We start from the raw sequence: 21,858 nt of genomic DNA, 5'->3' as shown, positions 1-21,858 counted from the left end.
AGTAGAAGAGCAGAATCGATAGTGTCCATACTAGGAGAGGAAACACGAAGGAAGCTACAGAGTAGGTAGGCATAGATCCAACTAAGTATAGTACTGGTGGAGAGTAGTAGAGTGTTGAAGGAAGCAAGAACTAATAGAGAGAAAGGTAAAATGGTAAGCAGCAACAATGAGGAGAGAGAGTAGTGAGTAAGAAGAGAAGAACCAACAGGATAGTGACTGAGCTGGTGAAGCTTCAGTCAGAGTGTGCAGAGAACTGGTAAGGCAGAGGAAATACCTTATCGATAGGGAATATTGTATTGAGTTGTTACAAGATTCACTTATAACTAGATTACTACCTTGTATTTGATGTTTTATTTTGTGAACACTGAGTTGTAGCTCGGTGCAGGGGTTGTAGCTCCTTGGGTTGGTGCTCCATTGGGTTGTAGCCCATAAATTAGGTAGGGGTTGGTTCTCCTTTGGGTTGTGGCCCATAAATCAGGCAAGGGTTGGTGCTCCTTGGGTTGGTGCCCTAAACCTTGTAACTATGTTTTCATTATGAGGCTGGATTGGAGCAGTAGACTCCAACAACATTACTCACCGAGGTTTTTCCCATATTTGGTTTTCCTCATATATGCTAGTATTATGTGATGTCCCCTTGTGAGTGTGTGTTAGAATTCCCAAAGATACTGAGAGGGGGGGGTGAATCAGTATCTAACTGGTGAATAAATTTACTTGACTTAAAACATGAAAAACATATTAAAACTATGTACCGGTAAACCAGAAATATTGTAGTAAACAAGAATAACAACAACCACATGAGAAGCACACCATAACATAATATTTTAATGAGGAAACCTGGTGTGGGAAAAACCTTGGTGGGATTTGTGACCCACAATATTCGCTTACTAGCCAATAAGGGAATATTACTCTTACAATAGGGGCCTGAACATGCAGGAAGGCCAAGTGCCTAGAGCTCACTACTCAATTACAAAAGAAGTCACACTGACTTACAAAAATGGATTATATTAATCCAAAGTCTTGTACTACTTTAGATTAGCATCTGCTATGCCAGATCCAGTACCGGTTTAAGCTCTACTACATACATAAACCCTTAACCAATAATTCGCATATTAGGTCTGCATAATTTTGCCTATATCCTTATTACAAAATGATCTCATACATATATGAGTCATATTAAAACTCACCATGTCGGCTTACAATGATTTTACAATTAATTACAAAATACATTTTAAACAAAATTGAAGTTGGACAAGGTGCCGGTGTCCTTCCTTTCACTGCCAATGTTTTGTATGCCGGTGTAGAGTTTGTCGGTGCCAGTGCCGGTATATTTGTCTTGCCGGTATCATATGATTGCAAGATTACCATCAATGATAAAACCTTCAATCACCTACAATTTCTCATTGGAGTGTGCATTTTCCAACAATCTCCCCCTTTGGCATTGATGGCAACACTCATGAGAAAAATCAAAAAGTGTCCAAAATGATATTCAAAAATAGTCTACCAAAATTGTCTTACCAAAACTATATGCTCAAAAAGATGTATGCTCCCCCTGAGAAGATGATATCCTTTCTTCTGACAATTTTTCTCATCCCACTACTCCCCCTTTGACATCAATGACAAAGGTTGTCATTCACTGTTAGTGGAGTCTTTCCTGGATTCTTGTAACCAGTAGGTTACAATCTGAAAGATATCTGTCAAAACTAAATTTATGTCATTGCTAAATCTTTTGCTATCTTTTATTGTCTCTTGTGTTCTCTGCACTGTACCGGTGAGTATGTGCATTTTCTCTTCTGGTGTCTTCAGTCTGGGAAATAGAGCTTCAAATATTTATTTTCTCAAGGAAATAAGATACTCTAGTCTTGGACTAAGTCTGCATTTTAAGTCCTTTGCCTTATCCTTTATTCCCTATTTGTCATTCTCCAGTTTCTTGATTTTCTTTTCCTATTTTGCAATCTTCTTCTCTAACTCCAAAAATGAATTTGATGTTCCTATCAGATTGTCAGCAATATTATTTATGTTCTCTTGTGCTTTGTTGATCTCCTTGTCAAGAACCTCTGTTAATACATTTGTTTTGCAAGTATCCCTGTACAGTTTCTTGAAGTCACAGATTATTTCTCCAAGTTCCGGTAAAAGGGTGTCCATTTCTTCCTTATTCTTCTTTATAATATCCTCAAAGAATTTCTCTTTTTCTTTTATCATTCTTTCCTTAAATTTATCCTCATTTATTTGATCAATAGTTAATAGGTTGTCGGTGATGAACTTAGACAATGTGTCTAGTTGACCTAAAGAATCTTTATTCTCAACATTGCACTTTGGTGCTATCAATTTAAGAATTGGTATTGTATCATCAATAGCCTTATAGGCTTGTGCATTGCATTCTATGATCTTATTTATTGAATCTAACAGGACCTCTATTACATTAGTAGAACTAAATTCTGCCATAGTTGTACCAGATGTTTATCCAACAGTCTTTATAATAGCCATGCTACCGGTTGTGGTTATTACCTTGCTTGATTCAACCTCTGGTAGGTCTGTCTATGTTTGCATTTCTACAAACAAAGGTTTATGCTTTTCAGTTTGGGCCTGTGGCACTGTCTTCATTTGTACCCCTGAACTTTGCTTAGTCAATTCTTTAGACAGTTTATCTATTGTATCTACCAGTTCCTTAGTGGTATCCTTTGTTGGTTGCTTTGCCAGTGCTGGTTTTTCTGTGTTTGTCTCAATCTCTGTAGCCAGTGACTCAGTAGTCACATCTTTCTCCTTATCCTCAGTGGTTTCTCTATCAACCACGACATTAACTTCCTAAGTATCTACATTTACTATATACAAAATTTTTGATTCAGGATTTGTATCTTCTACCAGAGTCTCCATACTCTTAGTGGCCAGTTGATTTTTAGTAGTGTCTACCAGTGGAGTATCTGAAAGAGGTGGGGGCATATTGTCATTTATTTTCAGGCTTGGTGGTCCACCTACCTTACCTTTTCCCTTATCTCTATCCTTTTGATATACTTTGATAGTTTTAGGCTTGAGTAATTCTTCCTCTTTTTCCTTCTCCATAAAGAAAATATCCCATGCATCAGCAGTTTCCTCAAAAACTTCCTTTACTCTTCCTGCCATTAATGCTACATGTCAGTGAGCAGTAGAAAACACTGTCCAGTTAGCCTCATTGATTAATTTGTCTATTTCATCAGGTGAGTTAACTAGATGCAATGCCAATAATTTTTCAATCTTAACCTTTTTATCCAGTTCAACAATAGCTAATCTTCTAGCTTCTAATCTCCTATAAAAGTCATTTGGAATTTCATCAACAATTTCCATTAAGAATTCCTTGTATATATCTAAGTGTAAAATTACATTGTTCTCTATACTTTCCTTATCATCAACTGATAGTGTATTGTATATTTTATTGATGTTCTTCAGCTTACCATCCTCTGTGATTTCACTGAGAAGTTTGTCTATAGGAGCAATAGTTCGTTTCACCTTCTTTTTAGGAGTCATATTCTTCACCGGAGGCCTTACTACCTGGTGCTTCTGTCTTGTCCTTTTAGGTGTAGGAGAGGGTGCTGGTGAGGGTTTTCTTTTCCTTACAACCCTTTTAAATACAACAGGTATATCACTTTTAGAAGAAGTTCCAACCGGTGAAAGAAGAGTTTCTAGTTGAGGTGCTTCTAACTCACTTTCACTTATACTAGTTTGTCTCATAACATCTTCCTTGATTGCCTTTGCCTACCAGGTTCCTTTCCTTACGGTTGCTTCAACCTTCTTAACCCTTTTTCTAGATTGAATTCCATTTTCTATTGTTTCAACATTTCCAAAAAAGTCCTCTTCCAGTTCCTTTGGAGCTTCAAGGGGGATTTTGCATAAGTTTCTATGATGTTGTCATCTGTTTCATAGCCCATTTCAGTTACCCAAATAGTTCAAGGGACAACTGCTTCCATCCAAATTTCATCTTTCTTGATCACAAAATAGATTTCCTTTTGATACTTATCCACAATAGTTTGTGACAATCTTACTCTAGTCTTCATTTGAGCCTTCAATGCTTGAAAATACTCATTTATATTTTTCTCCCTATTTTCTCCCATATTGTTTTGTAAATCTAACAATTGTTCTCCTACCGGTATGTCAAAACCAAAATCTCTTGCACCAATACCGGGTACTTGTTTGGTTATGTACAACATCAGACAAACAAGTAAGTTTCCAAATCTGAATGTTCCTTTCTTATCTATTTTGATCTCTCCCAAATTGTCTATCAACACATCTTTAAGCCATTCACATATATCTATTCTTGCATTAACATTGACAATATCATAGGCACTCTTGATACATAAGCTAAAAACAGAGTTTAACATATTAGCATGTGTATCTTTATAACCTAAGATCATGCTGATAAATCTAACATTTATATCTTTCACATCATTTACCCTTAGAGATCTCTTATCAAATGTTGCACCAGTTAGGTTTATCACTGTTTCATTTGAGACCTTCTTTGTTTTGTTTGGTTTGTTACTGGTGGAGGGTAACCCTGTTATAGCTTTTACTTCTTCTTTTGTGATTTTATGAATAGAGTCTAACTAGAAAAATTCACCATGTACTCTGCTTAACACAATCCTTATGATATCTTTTTGAAAATCTTGGATACTAAGAACTTTAGTGAAACCTAGGGTTTCCACTATCTTATGTTTAGGTTTGACATTTCTTGATTCATGACAAATTATAGTTTTAAACATGTTCTTAATCTCATCATCACCTAATTCATCAATATGACAATGTATATAAATCCTAGGGTCTTCAGCATATACTTCTTCTTTAGGGATTTGAGAAAATGTACCTATGCTATCATCTTTCTTTGCAATTTCAAGAACTAGCTGAAATATGGGTCTAGGTCGCTTAACAATTTCAACAATAGTAGGGTTTGCAATAAATTTAGGAGTGGATGAAGATTCCATATCTATAAATACCTCAATCTTCCTTAAGGATGGATGATTTGATGGATTGCTTCACTTCTTCGATTAGAATGTCTTTGCTCAGGAGTTTTTGTGCTCTCGAAGATTTGAATGCTTGGTGAATGAAAAAGGAGCCAAAACACTTGCTTTATAATGCTATTTTTTCCAACTACCACATTTAATGCTTGCCGGTTAAGTCACAACTTAACTCATCTGCTGGTATAGAAGTGATTTCAACTTCTTACTATCAACCAAGGGAATAATAGCATGTTTTTCATTTTGTTGCTAAACCCCCAAAAGAATTTTCTTCACTTAGATGAAGATTCTCCTGTCGGTGGAGTGTTACTCTGTTTTGCCAGTGGATGAGTATTCCCATCAATATTCTGATTTGACTTTCTGTTCCATTGTTTTGAGAATTCTTGCTTTACCTCTTCAACTTTTTCTTTGTTGGCATTATGTGAACCAACATGAAGACATAATGATATTGTATGTTGTCATTGATGTCAATATGTGACATGGTGTGAATCGGCACATGTGATAGGTGAAAAGAGAGAGGAATCAGCATATGTATGAACCGATTTATATGCCAAAGTGAAGCGACATATTTGTTCAAGATGAACCAGTATGTAGTTATGGGAACTGGTAGATGGAAGCATTGTGTGACTACCGGTTGTTTCCACTTCAGGATTTCTGATTGGAGTATCTCAAGTCTGTGTGACTCAATCGGTGATCTTTGTGTGATGATTTAACAGTATAATGGAGAACAGATCATGTTGCCACATAAGCTTTGTGCGCATGAAGGATCTTGCATGAAGAAGACTATTCCTATCTACCTCAGGAATGTGCGAAGTCTATAAAATGGTGATAACACGTGATGGGTTATCAACAGCCATGAAATCGGTGGATAATGGATGATGGAGAATATCTTGAGATCGATTCAATATTGTCGCATTCAATGCAGTATGACTCAATGGTCAGGATTGAACCGCTTGAATTGCTTAACCTAACAGGTTTAGGGTTTAGGGTTTTTGCTACTGACCTGTCTATTTCCTATAAGGTCGATGTTGTGTTTCTTTCTAAGGTTGTTGGAAAAAGTTGTGAGTGTGTATCCAAGGGAAGTGATATGTGATTCTTGCCAAACCAATGGAGAGAAGAGATACCTACAAAGTGAATGTGCAGAAGGAGAAGAGGATCCAAAATGGATTTGCATTAGCATTGAGTGCTATTACCAAATCATTGTAATTCCTGTTGATCTTTAACCACTTCAACAGTTGTGAAATCTCTTAACAGGGTAGCCTTAACTGGGCTTGATGCAAAATCCCTTAACAGGGTAGTCTTAACCGACTTGATTCAAATCCCTTAACAGGGTAACTCAAGGTTAATGAGTTCTGAGAAGCTATAGAGCTCTAGAGATCCTTTAGCTATTGAGTTCTTGAAATCCTCTAACAAGGTAACCCTAACTGGGTTTAACCCTTAACCGGGTATTATAGCCATCCCTTAACCGAGTGATCCCTAACAGGATCGGTTCCTAGCAGAACCTATTGTAATGTCTTTAACCAGAGAAGGCTCCTAACAGAGCAGACTTCAAAAGAGTTCAAAAGCAACTTGTGGGTATTCATCCCCACCGTGGTTTTTCCCAGTTGGGTTTCCACATGAAAAATATGTGTGTCATGTGTAATTCTTTTATCTTGTGTTGCTTTGTTTTACCTATTGAGCATATGATGGTTCTATGTTTTATGCCTATCTATAAAACATATTGAATTCATTGATACTATCTATAAAACATATTGAACTCACTGATATGAACATCTGATGTTAGTATACCTATTCATGCATGAGAGCGTAATGGTACTATAGTATTGAGCTAAGAGGAAAGCTTAGTGAGTGACCAGTTTATGATTGTTTGAGTTATAATGGATGTTACCGGTTGTGTCATGCCCAAACTTTTGGGCACAAATGGAATATTTTTTTTTTTAAATACTTAACCTAGTATGATTAACTTATTAAAATAATGCAACTCGTTTGCTCTTAACTATGTTTTGGGTGAATCAAACAACTAAATTAATTAGGCAATAAATAATCTAAGTTATAAGCGAGCTAATATTAAATTCTCCAAGAGAATTATTATTATCTCACCAATTAACAATTAAACACATTTAACAAAATCTCTAGTTAATTGATAAGAGTTATAATAACCCTCCTAAATTCTTTTAATTGCCTAGGGTCTAATTTAATTTGCCTTAACCCTTAGATTAATTAAAACTATTGAACAAAACTACCATTAATTAAAAGGTGTCTAATAAATTTCAAAATAAAAGGGCCAACTTGACATACATGGGTCATTTAATCCCCTAAGATTTATCCTCCCAAGAGTTTAAGTATAAAATTTCTTATTAAAATGCTTCTTCACTTCTATAACATTAGAAAGTGGTTATAAATGATTTGCAATTAAACATTTGGTTTCAAATATATATATATATAATTCTACATACATATATATATATATATATATGTAGATACCATATATCTAAAACACACACACACACACACACACACACACACACATATATATATATATATATAAAGGAGGGCATGGGGGAAATGTAAAAATGTCCATTTATATATATATATATATATATATATATATGTGTATATTTTTATGTATAATACAAGGGTTGAAGTGATGGCCCTCTTCCCCTTTTATTTATTACTTTACCTTATTAAAAGAAAATTATAAAAATCCCTTTGATAATTTTTCTTTTAAAATCCATATGTGTTTGCCCTAACCTGAAATTAGGGTTAGGGCATATGTGTGATAATTCTTATCTTGTGTGTGAGTGAAATGTCTCTTTTTTTTTTTTGTGTCTATGTAGGTGTGGGAGTGGCAGCCATGGGAGGTGGTGTTCTATTTTCTTCCACGGTGGGCGCGCAGGGCCAAGCCAGGCGTTTCCGTGGAGGAGGAGGAAGGGGAACGGTGCAACTGCAGACTGTGGATAGCTCCGCCCATGGTCGTGGCGCATCTGTAGGATGTGGACGATGTCGCCCATAGCTGCGGCATTCCTGTAGACTGTGGATGTCGCCACCCACAGCTGTGGTGACCTGCAGGCCTGTGGACGTCGCCGCCCACAGCTGCAGTGACCCGCAGGCCTGTGGACGTCGCCGCCCATAGCTGCGGTGACCTGCAGACTGTGGACATCACCGCCCACAGCTACGGTGATCCTGCGGTCCGTGGATGGCGCTGCCCACAGCTACAGTGCCCCCGCAATCTATGGATGCCGACGGCCACGGACATAGCTCCATTTTTATTTATTTATTAATATTCTTTTAAAAAAAAGAATAACGTTTAGCATTTATGTTAATATTTTATATATATATATATAGTTATATATATATATATACATATGTATATTTATTATAAATATGTATATCTCTATTTTGTTAAATTTTATTTAATAGGTTAGATGTTTAAATGTATGTTTATATATATATATATACATGTGTTGATATATATTTACATAAAAATAAAGGTTTATATGAAAACTCAATAACACTCATAGCTCAAACTTTAAGTTCATTTCTGGTAAATTTATTTTATTTTCACATGTAGAAATTAACATGATTATTCACAGCATGATAATAGTAGATTAATAGATATTCTCTTTGTTTTCTAAAAGGCATAAAAAGAAAAGTATTTTATATTCTGTAACTAACTTTTTTTTTTTAAAATGCATATAAAACAACAACTTTAATGTAATCTTTTCTGATATAATCATAAAACTAGGACTATATGCTAATCTTTTTTTTGATAAAATAAACTACTACAATAAGATTTATTTTCTGCATTAAATGAAAAAATAAATGACAGATTTATTTTATTTGCAGCAGCATAAATAAACATAAATGAACATGTAGTAACAGAATTAATTTATTTGCAAAATACACATAAATGCAACAACTTTATTTCTTTTTTTTTAATGAAGATTTAAATAAAAGTTCATATATTTCAACTTCCCTTTTTGCAAAACTAACCAAATAGGAGAAATACATTTCTTTAGCAAATTAAAATACAAGTAAATAATAATACAAATGGGTTTGAAACCCCAACTAGAAATTTCCTTCCTTAGGACTATGAATAAATACATACTCTTTTTTTGAAAATAAATACAACATTATCTCCTTTTTTTTTCTTGCTACAAAATAAATACTTTTTTTTTTGAGAAACTATTTCTGCAACTTAGAACAGCAACTAATTCCTTTATCCTTTCTTTTCCATCCCAAGCAACCTGCAATAAAATATAACTTGACCATGGAGAGCTCACCTCCCAGCCTAGGCTTACTAGAAGCCACCCCTGAGCTTGGAGAACCAAGCACTAGACGGGTCACAAACAAACAATCAACACAACAGTAAGGGGCAAACACTCAACATGCATTTTCCCATCCCAAGCTACACTCTCACCACAACTTGTGATGATCTTTCCATGGGTGGAAGTGGACCAAATACCATTGGGGAGATTGCAAGCCTAATACAACTCAAGCCACCTCATGGCAAAGCAAAATACAAAAAAATTCATCTCCACACCTTATGCTCCCCAAAGGCATAAAAGCCATATTTCCCCCCCTTATGACCCCCAAATGCATACACAATCCTATGCAGCAAGGGTCACAAAGGACACCCTTGAGATCACTCTCCATAAGGAGAGCCTCTCACCTAAGGCTGTCATACTTCTTCCACCCCAAGAACATCCTACTCTCCCAAGAGTAGGAGGCCTTGGACACTCCCTAAACAAGAACACATAAACAAAGAACAAGGAAGTGAAAATTTACATTTATCTCCTACAAAACATTTTACATATACACATCTCCTCATACAAACATTTCTTTCTTTCAAAACAACATAAACAACATAACAAAAAAAGAAGTAAAACCAACCTTAATCTACCAATAGGTATGTTAGACTTAGTTGGGGATGAGCTACCCAAATCCACACAAACTTTCCACCAACCCTTCACCAAAATTCTATCCTACAACTAATTTTCAAAAAAATGCATAATCTCCAACAATGGAGAGTGGGTGATTACTCACTAAGTCCCTCATCCTTGCCTAAGAAGGCTTCTCTCACACTTCCCAACCCCTTGGGTAAGGTGAGAGTTCCCATTGGTTGCTCTTCCCAACCTCTTACATGTTGCTAAAACTAGAAAGGGAAAAGGTGAGAGAGGATGAGGAAGAGAGTTTGACATCAAAAGGGAAGATTGTCTATCCTAGAAGGAACCTTCTAAGTTGAAATTTCGCTCACCTTGGGAAAACCACTTTTTGAGGTGACTAAACAGTCACATGGGAGTAGTCACATGTTTAAAAATACCCCTAACCCATAGGTATACCCTTTGGACCTTTGGAAAAGCCCTAAAATTGACCCTAGGAGTCCATTTGACCCCTTAGAAACCCAACTGAAGTTAACCTACGGGTCAAACCTGAGTTGACCACTCCCAAGACTCCCTACCCAAGGCCATTTGGGACCACACTCGTGTTTGAATGGCTTTGGTAGAAACAAAACTCCCTCCAAGAGACAAGTCAAAATCAATGACACTAATCAGCACATGTGTCAAGTGACAATAAAATACAATATAAAAATCATAAATGGAATTTGTCTCTTGTAGGTTTACACAATTAAATAAAATCAAATTAACACACATGCATCATTTACTTTCACAAATAAAATACATTACAAACTGGGTGTTGTCTCTCCAAATAGACAACCGCTGGCTTAACAAATGTACATTGATCTAGGTTTGGTTCTCCATATTTATTCCATAGTCACATGGATAATTTTCCTGCGGATCTCAATTAACACATTAGTAATTCCAAATAATCACAATTGTACATAATTAAATATGTAGATTTCATTGCACATCAAACACTCATACATTTGACAATAATAATTCAATATCCTAGTCGTTCAAATTCGATTCCACATAAGCAATTGTCATAATTCTCAAAATTGAACCATTCATAAAATAAGCAACCTTTTTCTATCATCAAAATGAAGTCCTGCAATTCCAATAATGACATTCACTATTTCAAAGTAATTCTATTCTAGTAACATATAAAGTTTCATAATCATAATGCATAAAATGAAGCATCAATATACGTCAATGTGATCCAAATCATGGAATCATATAGGTTCTAAATCCATAAAGCATAAAATAAAGCATCCATAATAGTTTCAATATGTAAATAATAGAAAATGTCAAGCTGAGTCGGGGTAGGGCCTCACACCCTCCCCCTCTAGGCATGAACTTCCTCATGGAGTTCATCAAAAAGGTGGGGGTACTGTGATCTCATATGTGCTGCATCCTCCCATGAGGCTGTGACCTCATCATAGCAATGCCACTAGACCCTAACCTGGTCCAACTCTCGACCTCGAAGGCCCAGCATCCAGTGTGCCAAAATGTGTATGGGCTCCAAAGCTAGCTGCTCATCCGACTCCACCTGCAAGGTATCCCAATCTACAATATGAGACTCATCATAGATATACTTCCTCAAAACTGAAACACGAAACACATCATGGATGTGCGACAGGCTAGGTGGCAATGCTGTAGGCAACTGGTCCTATCCTCTCAAGGATCTCAAATGGTCCTACAAATCGAGGTGCAAGCTTAGGACCCTTTCCATAACGGATTGGACTCTTATGCGGTCGCACTCTCAAGAAGACTCTGTCTCCAACCAAGTAGCTACGATCTATCCTTTTCGCATCTTCATATTTCTTTTATCTATCCTGTGCCTCTCTAAGACGATGCCTAATCAAATCCACCTACTGCTCCATATCCCGAACTATCTCAAGACCAATAGCAACTCTATCCTCTATGTGGTCCCAACTCAACGGTGTCTTACAAGGTCTTCCATATAATGCCTGATAGGGTGGCATCCCCAAAGATGTGTGATGCCCATTGTTATAGGAAAACTCCACTAAGGGAAGGTACTCTTCCCATCTAGTCTGGTGATCCATGACGTACATGCAAAGCATATCCTCTAACACCTGATTAACCCTCTCTATCTAGCCATCCATTTCCGAATGGTAGGCTGTACTGAAATTGAGCTTGGTACCCATAGCTACTTGTAATGCCTTCCAAAAGGAAGAAGTGAAGAGGGAATCCCTGTCGGAAATAATCTTGCGGGGAACACCATGAAGTCTGATAATGTCTTGCAAAAACACCTATGCTACTGCTGGTGCTATGAAGGTGGTACAAACTGGTGAAAAGTGGGCCACTTTGGTCAACTTGTCAACTGTCACCAAGATGGCATCATGGTGACGAGATGACATGGGGAGACTGATGAAATCCATGGATATAGTATCCCACTTCCACTCTGGTATAGCATGAGATTGGAGCAACCCACCTGGATGGCGGTGCTTCGCCTTGACTCTCTGACACTCGAGGCATCGGGCTACCAACTTAGCAATAAGCTACCGCATTCTTGGCCAATGGTATATTCCCTCAAGTCTGCATGCATCTTCTTAACCCCGGGATGTGCTGCATAAGGAGCTCTATGAGCCTCTATGATAATGAACTCCCACAATCCCTTGGAAGAAGGTACATAGATCCGCCCTCTATGGCGTAATAAACCATCAAAATTTAAGGAATAATCCACATATTTCCCTTCTAAAGTTTCCCGAGATTGTATAGCCTGGCAAACCTCTAAATACCATCCATCCTCTAGCAACTGCTGCATGATCTGATCTCTCAAATCTGTGCCCATAGATATGGTGTATACCTCATGACATCTCCTACTCAAAGCATCTGCAACTACTTTTTCTTTCCCTTTGATGTAGTGAATGTCAAAATCATACTCGCACAAGAATTCCGTCCATCTCCTCTGATGTGCATTAAGATTCGGCTGAGTGAATATGTACTGAAGGCTCTGATGGTCAGAGTGCAACTCAAAATGATGACCCAAAAGGAAAAGTCTCCACCTCACAAGTGCATGCACTACTGCTGCAAGCTCAAGTTCATGAGTAGGGTAGTTAACCTCGTGAGTCTTGAGTTTCCTAGACTCAAAAGCTATAGCTTTGCCACCCTGCATAAGGACTACTCCTAAACCCTCTAGGGAAGCATCTATGCAAACCATGAAATCAGTTGAAGGATCTAGTACTACAAGGATAGGTGTAGTAGTAAGTGCCTTTTTAAGTTCCTGAAAGGCCTTCTCGCACTTCTCCATCCACTCAAATTTCTTCCCTTTTCACTGAAGAGAAGTAATAGGATGAGCGACTCTAGAGAATCCCTCAACAAAATGTTGATAATAACCTGCTAAGCACATGAAGCTCCTAACCTCTGTCACACTAGTTGGCACTGGCCAATCCATAATGGCTCTGATCTTTGATGGGTCTACTGAGATCCCATCACTGGATATAACATGACCAAGGTACCTGACCTCTGTTCTAAAGAAAGTGCACTTCGACAAACTGCCATACAACTGATTATCCCTCAAACACTGCAAAACTTGTCTCAAGTGCTCCTCATGCTCCTCCTCATTCCGTGAATATATCAATATGTCGTCAAGAAATACAATCACAAAATGGTCAAGGAATGTGCGGAATACTCCATTCATGAGACTCATGAAAATAGCTGGGGCATTCGTAAGTCCGAATGGGACAATGGTGAACTCATAGTGGCCATATCTAGTGCAAAACGCAGTCTTGTGGATATCGCTATCCACTATCCTCAACTGATGGTACCCTGACTTTAGATCAATCTTGGAAAATACTTTGGCACCTTGAAGTTGGTCGAATAAATCGTCGATCCTAGGCAACGGATATCGGTTCTTGATGGTTACTTTGTTCAACTGACGGTAATCCATGCATAATCGGAGAGATCCATCCTTCTTCTTCATGAAGATGACTGGTGCACCCCAAGGGGATACACTAGGATGAATATGGCCCTTCTTTAGGAGTTCCTCAAGCTGCATCTTGAGCTCATTAAGCTCATTTGTGGTCATCCTATATGGTGCTCTTGAAACTGGTTCGCCTCTTGGAACAAGGTCTATATGAAAATCAATCTCTCTATGAGGCAGCATGCTGGGTAACTCTAAAGGAAATACATCTGAAAATCCCTTAAGGATAGGATGGTCATCAATAGATGGTTCCTTTTCTTCTTCTTCTCTTCTATCACTAATGGTGATGGCAAATAACTGGCATCCCTTTCACATGCTCCACTTAAGCTGCATGGCAGAGATCATACGAAGAGATATGGGTCTCTGAATTCCAGTGATTACTATGGGAGAACCATGATCATCCTCACACTCGATCCTTTTCAGGTGACAATCCATCTTGGCTCTATGGGCATAAAGCCAATCCATGCCAAGTATGATGCCATATGATCTGAGTGGTGTAACTCTAAGGTCTACTAAGGTGGTGGTATTACCAATCTGAACCTGACAACCCCTAACCTCTGATTCCACTGACACTCTAGCCCCTGAAGCTAATTCCACTTCCCAACTAACCTCTTGTCAAATTGCCACTAGCCCGCAATGCTCCACAACCAATGGAGATATAAAAGAGTCAGTAGCTCCTGAATCAAATAATATAGATACACTGCTACCTTTGATCATACCTGCTACCTCAATAACCGTGGCCTGATGCTCTGCCTGGCGATTGTCAACCACTGCGAAGACCCTATGGGACTTGCCCATATTGCCAACTATTGGCTCTGATCCTGCCATCGTCTGATTTCCTGCCATCTGACCCTGAGGAAACTCTCTCACCATGTGTCCTATGGCTCCACATGTGAAGCAAACACCACATGTCTGAAACTGCACTCCCTGTGGTCTGGAGAAAGATTGTCCCCCTATCCTGCTAGAACCACTATACCCACCCCTAGAGGACTGTTGAGTCCTCGCCGGAGGTGTGTAAGGAGCCTGAGATCTCTAATCTCGCCTCTGACCCTATGACTGCCATTGCTTGGGCTTCATGCCCTGCTGACTCTACGAAGGCCTTTGCCTCTAGTTTTGCTATGACTGCTGCAGAGGAGGGGGTTTGGAGAACCCTGATGTGTGCCTGTTGTTACCCTTCCAATGGGGTTTCTGAAACCCGTAAGTCTGTGGTGTAGAGTTACAGTTTTGGGACCGATCCCTTGAGTCCTGAGGTCTGACCTGAATCTCCTCTGCTATCAAAGCCTTCTCCATGACAACCCAAAGGCTCCCTGGAGCAGCCATCCTCACTGGTCTTGCTATGCCAGAATTCAACCCTTTGATAAATTGGTTGACGAGAAGCTTCTCATCTTTCAGGTAGTCTACGTACGGTAAGAGTTCAAAGAACTTGTTCTTGTACTGGGTCACTGAAAGACCCTTCTGCTAGAGGTCATGAAACTCATCCACCCTACGCTGTCTGAAATGCTCTGATAAGTACCTCTCTCTGAATCTTTCTGTGAAAATCTCTCAAGTGAGGGTTTCTATCTCTAGGCCACACTTATATTCTTCCTGTCTCCACCATGTGGAGGCTATTCCTCACAATAGGTGGACCACTGCATGTGCTTTTAGATTGCTCTCATAAGAGCGCAATGCAAAGCACCTATCTAGGCTCAAAAGCCATGCCTCTGCTTCTACCTCGTTGGTAGATCCCCCAAAAGATGGTGGCTGAAGACGCATAACCTCTCTGATTAGATCCCCTAGATCCTGACATGCCCTCTCATAATACACTGGTGCTATGACTGGAGGGGGTGCTGGCAGGTGAATGGACTCGGGCTCATGTCCAGCTTGACTCTCTACGGGATTAGGAGGTGGACTCCTACTCCGTTCCTATTCCACTATTCTACGGCTTCCTGAGTCCTGGTTCTCAACATTATGATCTACTGCCGGAAGCCTATCCTAAACTATGCCAATCAGGTTCTGAAGAGCTACCAAGATGTCTTGGTTCAGGTCAACTAATCATTCGGGAGGGGCTTCTGGGTTCAGTTCCAGAACCGATTCCTCCCTATTGACCTCTTTGCGTGCCATGCGTTCACGCCTAGGGCCTCTACCATGTTTGCGAGCTTGTCGCGTAGTTGGAGGCATCCTTTTTTAAAAAATAAAATAAAATGAAATAAATCAATATTTTAACTAATTAAAAATAAATATAATAAAAATAAATATAATTTAATTAATTAAATAATTATAGCAAAACGTAATGGAGAAAGGTTCCTAGTGTTGGAAACCTTGCTCTGATACCAAAATGTCATACCCAAACTTTTGGGCACAAACGGAATAATTTTTTTTTTTAAATACTTAACCTAGTATGACTAACTTATTAAAATAATGCAACTCATTTGGTCTTAACTATGTTTTGGGTGAATCAAACAACTAAATTAATTAGGCGATAAATAATCTAAGTTATAAGCGAGCTAATATTAAATTCTCCAAGAGAATTATTATTATCTCACCAATTAACAATTAAACACATTTAACAAAATCTCTAGTTAATTGATAAGAGTTATAATAACCCTCCTAAATTCTTTTAATTGCCTAGGGTCTAATTTAATTTGCCCTAACCCTTAGATTAATTAAACCTATTGAACAAAACTACCATTGATTAAAAGGTGTCTAATAAATTTCAAAATAAAAGGGCCAACTTGACATACATGGGTCATTTAATCCCCTAAGATTTATCCTCCCAAGAGTTTAAGTATAAAATTTCTTATTAAAATGCTTCTTCACTTCTATAACATTAGAAAGTGGTTATAAATGATTTGCAATTAAACATTTGGTTTCAAATATATATATATAAAATTCTACATACATATATATATATATATGTAGATACCATATATCTAAAACATATATATATATATAAGGGGGGCATGGGGGAAATGTAAAAATGTCCATCTATACACGTATATATACATATATATATATATATATATATACAAATATATATAAATATATATATATATATTTAAATGTATATTTTTATGTATAATACAAGGGTTGAAGTGATGGCCCTCTTCCCCTTTTATTTATTACTTTACCTTACTAAAAGAAAATTATAAAAATCCCTTTGATAATTTTTCTTTTAAAATCCATATGTGTTTGCCCTAACCCGAAATTAGGGTTAGGGCATGTGTGTGATAATTCTTATCTTGTGTGTGAGTGAAATGTCTCTTTTTTTTTTTTGTGTGTGTGCAGGTGTGGGAGCCGCGACCATGGGAGGCGGTGCTCTATTTTCTTCCACGGCGGGTGCGCAGGGCCAAGTCGGGCATTTCCGTGGAGGAGGAGGAAGGGGAGTGGTGCAACCATAGACTATGGACAGCTCCGCCCATGGTCACGGTGCATCTGCAGGCTGTGGATGACGCCGCCCACAACTATGGCATTCCCACAGACTGTGGATATCACAGCCCAAAGTTGTGGAGACTCGCAGGCCTGCGGATGTCGCCGCCCACAGCTACGGTGACCCGTAGACTGTGGACGTCGCCGTCCACAGCTGCGGTGATCCCACGGTCTGTGGACGGCGCCGCCCATAGCTGCGATGCCCCTGCAGTCTGTGGACACCAACGGCCACAGACATAGCTCCATTTTTTTTTATTTATGAATATTCTTTTTAAAAAAAGAATAACGTTTAGCATTTATGTTTATATTTTTTTTTATATATATTTAGTTATATATATATATACACATATATATATTTATTATAAATATGTATATCTCTGTTTTGTTAAATTTTATTTAAATATGGTTTTTTTTTTTTTTTCAGCATGAATAGGTTAGATGTTTAAATGTATGTTTATATATATGTGTGTGTGTGTGTGTGTGTTGATATATATTTACATAAAAATAAAGGTTTATATGAAAACTCAATAACACTCATAGCTCAAACTTTAAGTTCATTTCTGGTAAATTTATTTTGTTTTCACATGCAGAAATTAACATGATTATTCATAGTATGATAATAGTAGATTAATAGATATTCTCTTTGTTTTCTAAAAGGCATAAAAAGAAAAGTAATTTATATTCTGTAACTAACTTTTTTTTTTTTAATGCATATAAAACAACTACTTTAATGTAATCTTTTCTAATATAATCATAAAACTAGGACTATATGCTAATCTTTTTTTTGATAAAATAAGCTACTACAATAAGATTTATTTTCTGCATTAAATGGAAAAATAAATGACAGATTTATTTTATTTGCAGCAGCATAAATAAACATAAATGAACATGTAGTAACATAATTAATTTATTTGCAGAATACACATAAAGGCAACAACTTTATTTCCTTTTTTTTAATGAAGATTTAAATACAAGTTCATATATTTCATCTTCCCTCTTTGCAAAACTAACCAAATAGGAGAAATACATTTCTTTAGCAAATTAAAATACAAGTAAATAATAATACAAATGGGTTTGAAACCCCAACTAGAAATTTCCTTCCTTAGGACTATGAATAAATACATACACTTTTTTTTTAAAAATAAATACAACATTAGCTCCTTTTTTTTTCTTGCTACAAAATACATACTTTTTTTTTTGAGAAACTATTTCTGCAACTTAGAACAGCAACTAATTCCTATATCCTTTCTTTTCCATCCCAAGCAACCTGCAATAAAATATAACTTGACCATGGAGAGCTCACCTCCCAGCCTAGGCTTACTAGAAGCCTCCCCCGAGCTTGGAGAACCAAGCACTAGACAGGTCACAAACAAATAATCAACACAACAGTAAGGGGCAAACACTCAACATGCATTTTCCCATCCCAAGCTACACTCTCACCACAACTTGTGATGATCTTTCCACGGGTGGAAGTGGACCAAATACCATCGAGGAGATTGCAAGCCTAATACAACTCAAGCCACCTCATGGCAAAGCAAAATACAACAAAATTCATCTCCACACCTTATGCCCCCCAAAGGCATAAAAGCCATATTTCCCCCCCTTATGACCCCCAAATGCATACACAAGGCTATGCAAAAAGGGTCACAAAGGAAACCCTTGAGATCACTCTTCATAAGGAGAGCCTCTCACCTAAGGCTGTCATACTTCTTCCACCCCAAGACCATCCTACTCTCCCAAGAGTAGGAGGCCTTGGACACTCCCTAAACAAGAACACATAAACAAAGAACAAGGAAATGAAAATTTACATTTATCTCCTACAAAACATTTTAGATATACACATCTCCTCATACAAGCATTTCTTTCTTTCAAAACAACATAAACAACATAACAAAAAAAGAAGTAAAACCAACCTTAATCTGCCAATAGGTATGTTAGACTTAGTTGGGGATGAGCTGCCCAAATCCACACAAATTTTCCACCAACCCTTCACCAAAATTCTATCCTACAACTAATTTTCAAAAAAATGCATAATCTCCAACAATGGAGAGTGGGTGATTACTCACTAAGTCCCTCATCCTTTCCTAAGAAGGCTTCTCTCACACTTCCCAACCCCTTGGGTAAGGTGAGAGTTCCCATTGGTTGCTCTTCCCAACCTCTTACATGTTGCTAAAACTAGAAAGGGAAAAGGTGAGAGAGGATGGGGAAGAGAGTTTGACATCAAAAGGGAAGATTGTCTATCCTAGAAGGAACCTTCTAAGTTGAAATTTCGCTCACCTTGGGAAAACCACTTTTTGAGGTGACTAAACAGTCACATGGGAGTAGTCACATGTTTAAAAATACCCCTAACCCATAGGTATACCCTTTGGACCTTTGGAAAAGCCCTAAAACTGACCCTAGGAGTCCATTTGACCCCTTAGAAACCCAACTGAAGTTAACCTACGGGTCAAACCTGAGTTGACCACTCCCAAGACTCCTTACCCAAGGCAATTTGGGACCACACTCATGTGTTTGAATGGCTTTGGTAGAAACAAAACTCCCTCCAAGAGACAAGTCAAAATCAATGACACTAATCAGCACATGTGTCAAGTGACACAATAAAATACAATATAAAAATCACACATGGAATTTGTCTCTTGTAGGTTTACACAATTAAATAAAATCAAATTAACACACATGTATCATTTACTTTCACAAATAAAATACATTACAAACAGGGTGTTGTCTCTCCAAATAGACAACCCCTGGCTTAACAAACGTACATTGGTCTAGGTTTGGTTCTCCATATTTATTCCATGGTCACATGGATAATTTTCCTGCACATCTCAATTAACACATTAGTAATTCCAAATAATCACAATTGTGCATAATTAAATACATAGATTTCATTGCACATCAAACACTCATACATTTGACAATAATAATTCAATATCCCATTCATTCAAATTCGATTCCACATAAGCAATTATCATAATTCTCAAAATTGAGCCATTCATAAAATAAGCATCCTTTTTCTATCATCAAAATGAAGTCCTGCAATTCTAATAATGACATTCACCATTTCAAAGTAATTCTATTCTAGTAACATATAAAGTTTCATAATCATAATGCATAAAATGAAGCATCAATATATGTCAATGTGATCCAAATCATGGAATCATATAGGTTCTAAATCCATAAAGCATAAAATAAAGCATCCATAATAGTCTCAATATGTAAGTAACAGAAAATGTCAAGCTGAGTCGGGGTAGGGCCTCATAGGTTGCACTCTATTTTAACCAGTATCCCTATTTGCCAGTCATTTGGAGTATTTGCTGTCAAACCAGTTTTGGACTACATTTGTGTTTGTACTAATTCACCCTCCCTCTCTCAGTACCGGTTTGGTACTAGTGGTTCATCATTGAGTTATCAATTGGTATCAGAGCACCTCTAGGTCCTCTGTGTTGTAAGCTTAACCGCTTGAGGTAAAGATCCTAGTCAAATGATGAAGAGGGAAGGTCCAAAGTTTAACAGGGAAAATTTTGGTATATGGAAAGAGAGGATGAAGATATTCATCAGAAGCATTGGTGTTCAACACTAGAGTTATGTTGAAAATGTATATGTTGTCCCTATCGGTACTCTCATCGATGACCAAAAGAGAGAGATACAAGAAAATGTGCAAGTCATGGAAGCCCTTATTAGTAGTCTATCTGACATTGAGTTTATTGATGTTCAAGACAAAGAAAATCCCAAAGAGGTATGGGATACTCTTGAAAATATCTATGGTGGTGATGAGCATGTAAAATAGGCTAAGGAAGAAAGCCTGAGAGGGAAGTTTGAAGACATGTGGATGGTTGAAGGTGAGACCATACAACAGTATGGAATAAGAATCAAAATGGTTGTTGGAGAAATCAAGAGTGCAGGAGGTAAAATAGAAGATTCCACTGTGGTAAGTAAAGTCCTGAGATCCCTATTACCGGTCTATGCAATAAGGGTTGTTGTTTTTAAGGAGCTGAGATCAATAGACAAGTCTAAAGTATCCTTGGACTCCATCATAGCCAAGTTAACAACCTATGAGCTAAATATTTTTGATGGGAGTGTTCAAAAGACTGAATCAGCATTTAAAGCCTCTGCTATACCATCCAGAAAAGGAAAAGAGGCTAGCACTAGTGGGGAACCTAGTCAGAGTAGAGAAATGAATGATGAGGAGACTCTGATGGCATTCGAAGCTCTCCTTTCCAGGAAGCTTCACAAAGGAACTGGTAAATACAAAGGTAAGCTACCTTTGAAATATTTTTCTTGTAACCAGATAGGACATATTGCTATAAACTGTCCTAATGGCGATAACAAGGACAAACTAGAAAGGTTCAGGAAATTCAGAGGAGGAAACTGGAGAAACTGTTTTGTGGCAGTTGATGAAGGTGTCACAAATGAGGAATTAGAAGATGAAGAGAATGAAGACATTGTGTTTTTTGTTGTAAAGGAAGATGTGGCAGACAAGAAGGCTCTTGTCTCCTGGTTTGATAATTCAAATGAGTGGATCATTGACAGTGGTTGTTCTCACCATATGACTGGTGACTGGAGCAAGTTTCTATCCTTGGAGGAGTATGATGGTGGTGTGGTTCACTTTGGCAATGATGCACCATGC

The sequence above is a fragment of the Cryptomeria japonica genome, chromosome 6, assembly GCF_030272615.1.
Source record: "Cryptomeria japonica chromosome 6, Sugi_1.0, whole genome shotgun sequence".
In the NCBI taxonomy this organism is placed as follows: domain Eukaryota; kingdom Viridiplantae; phylum Streptophyta; class Pinopsida; order Cupressales; family Cupressaceae; genus Cryptomeria; species Cryptomeria japonica.
The sequence above is the reverse complement of the archived record's forward strand: the minus strand, read 5'-3'. Positions refer to the sequence as shown.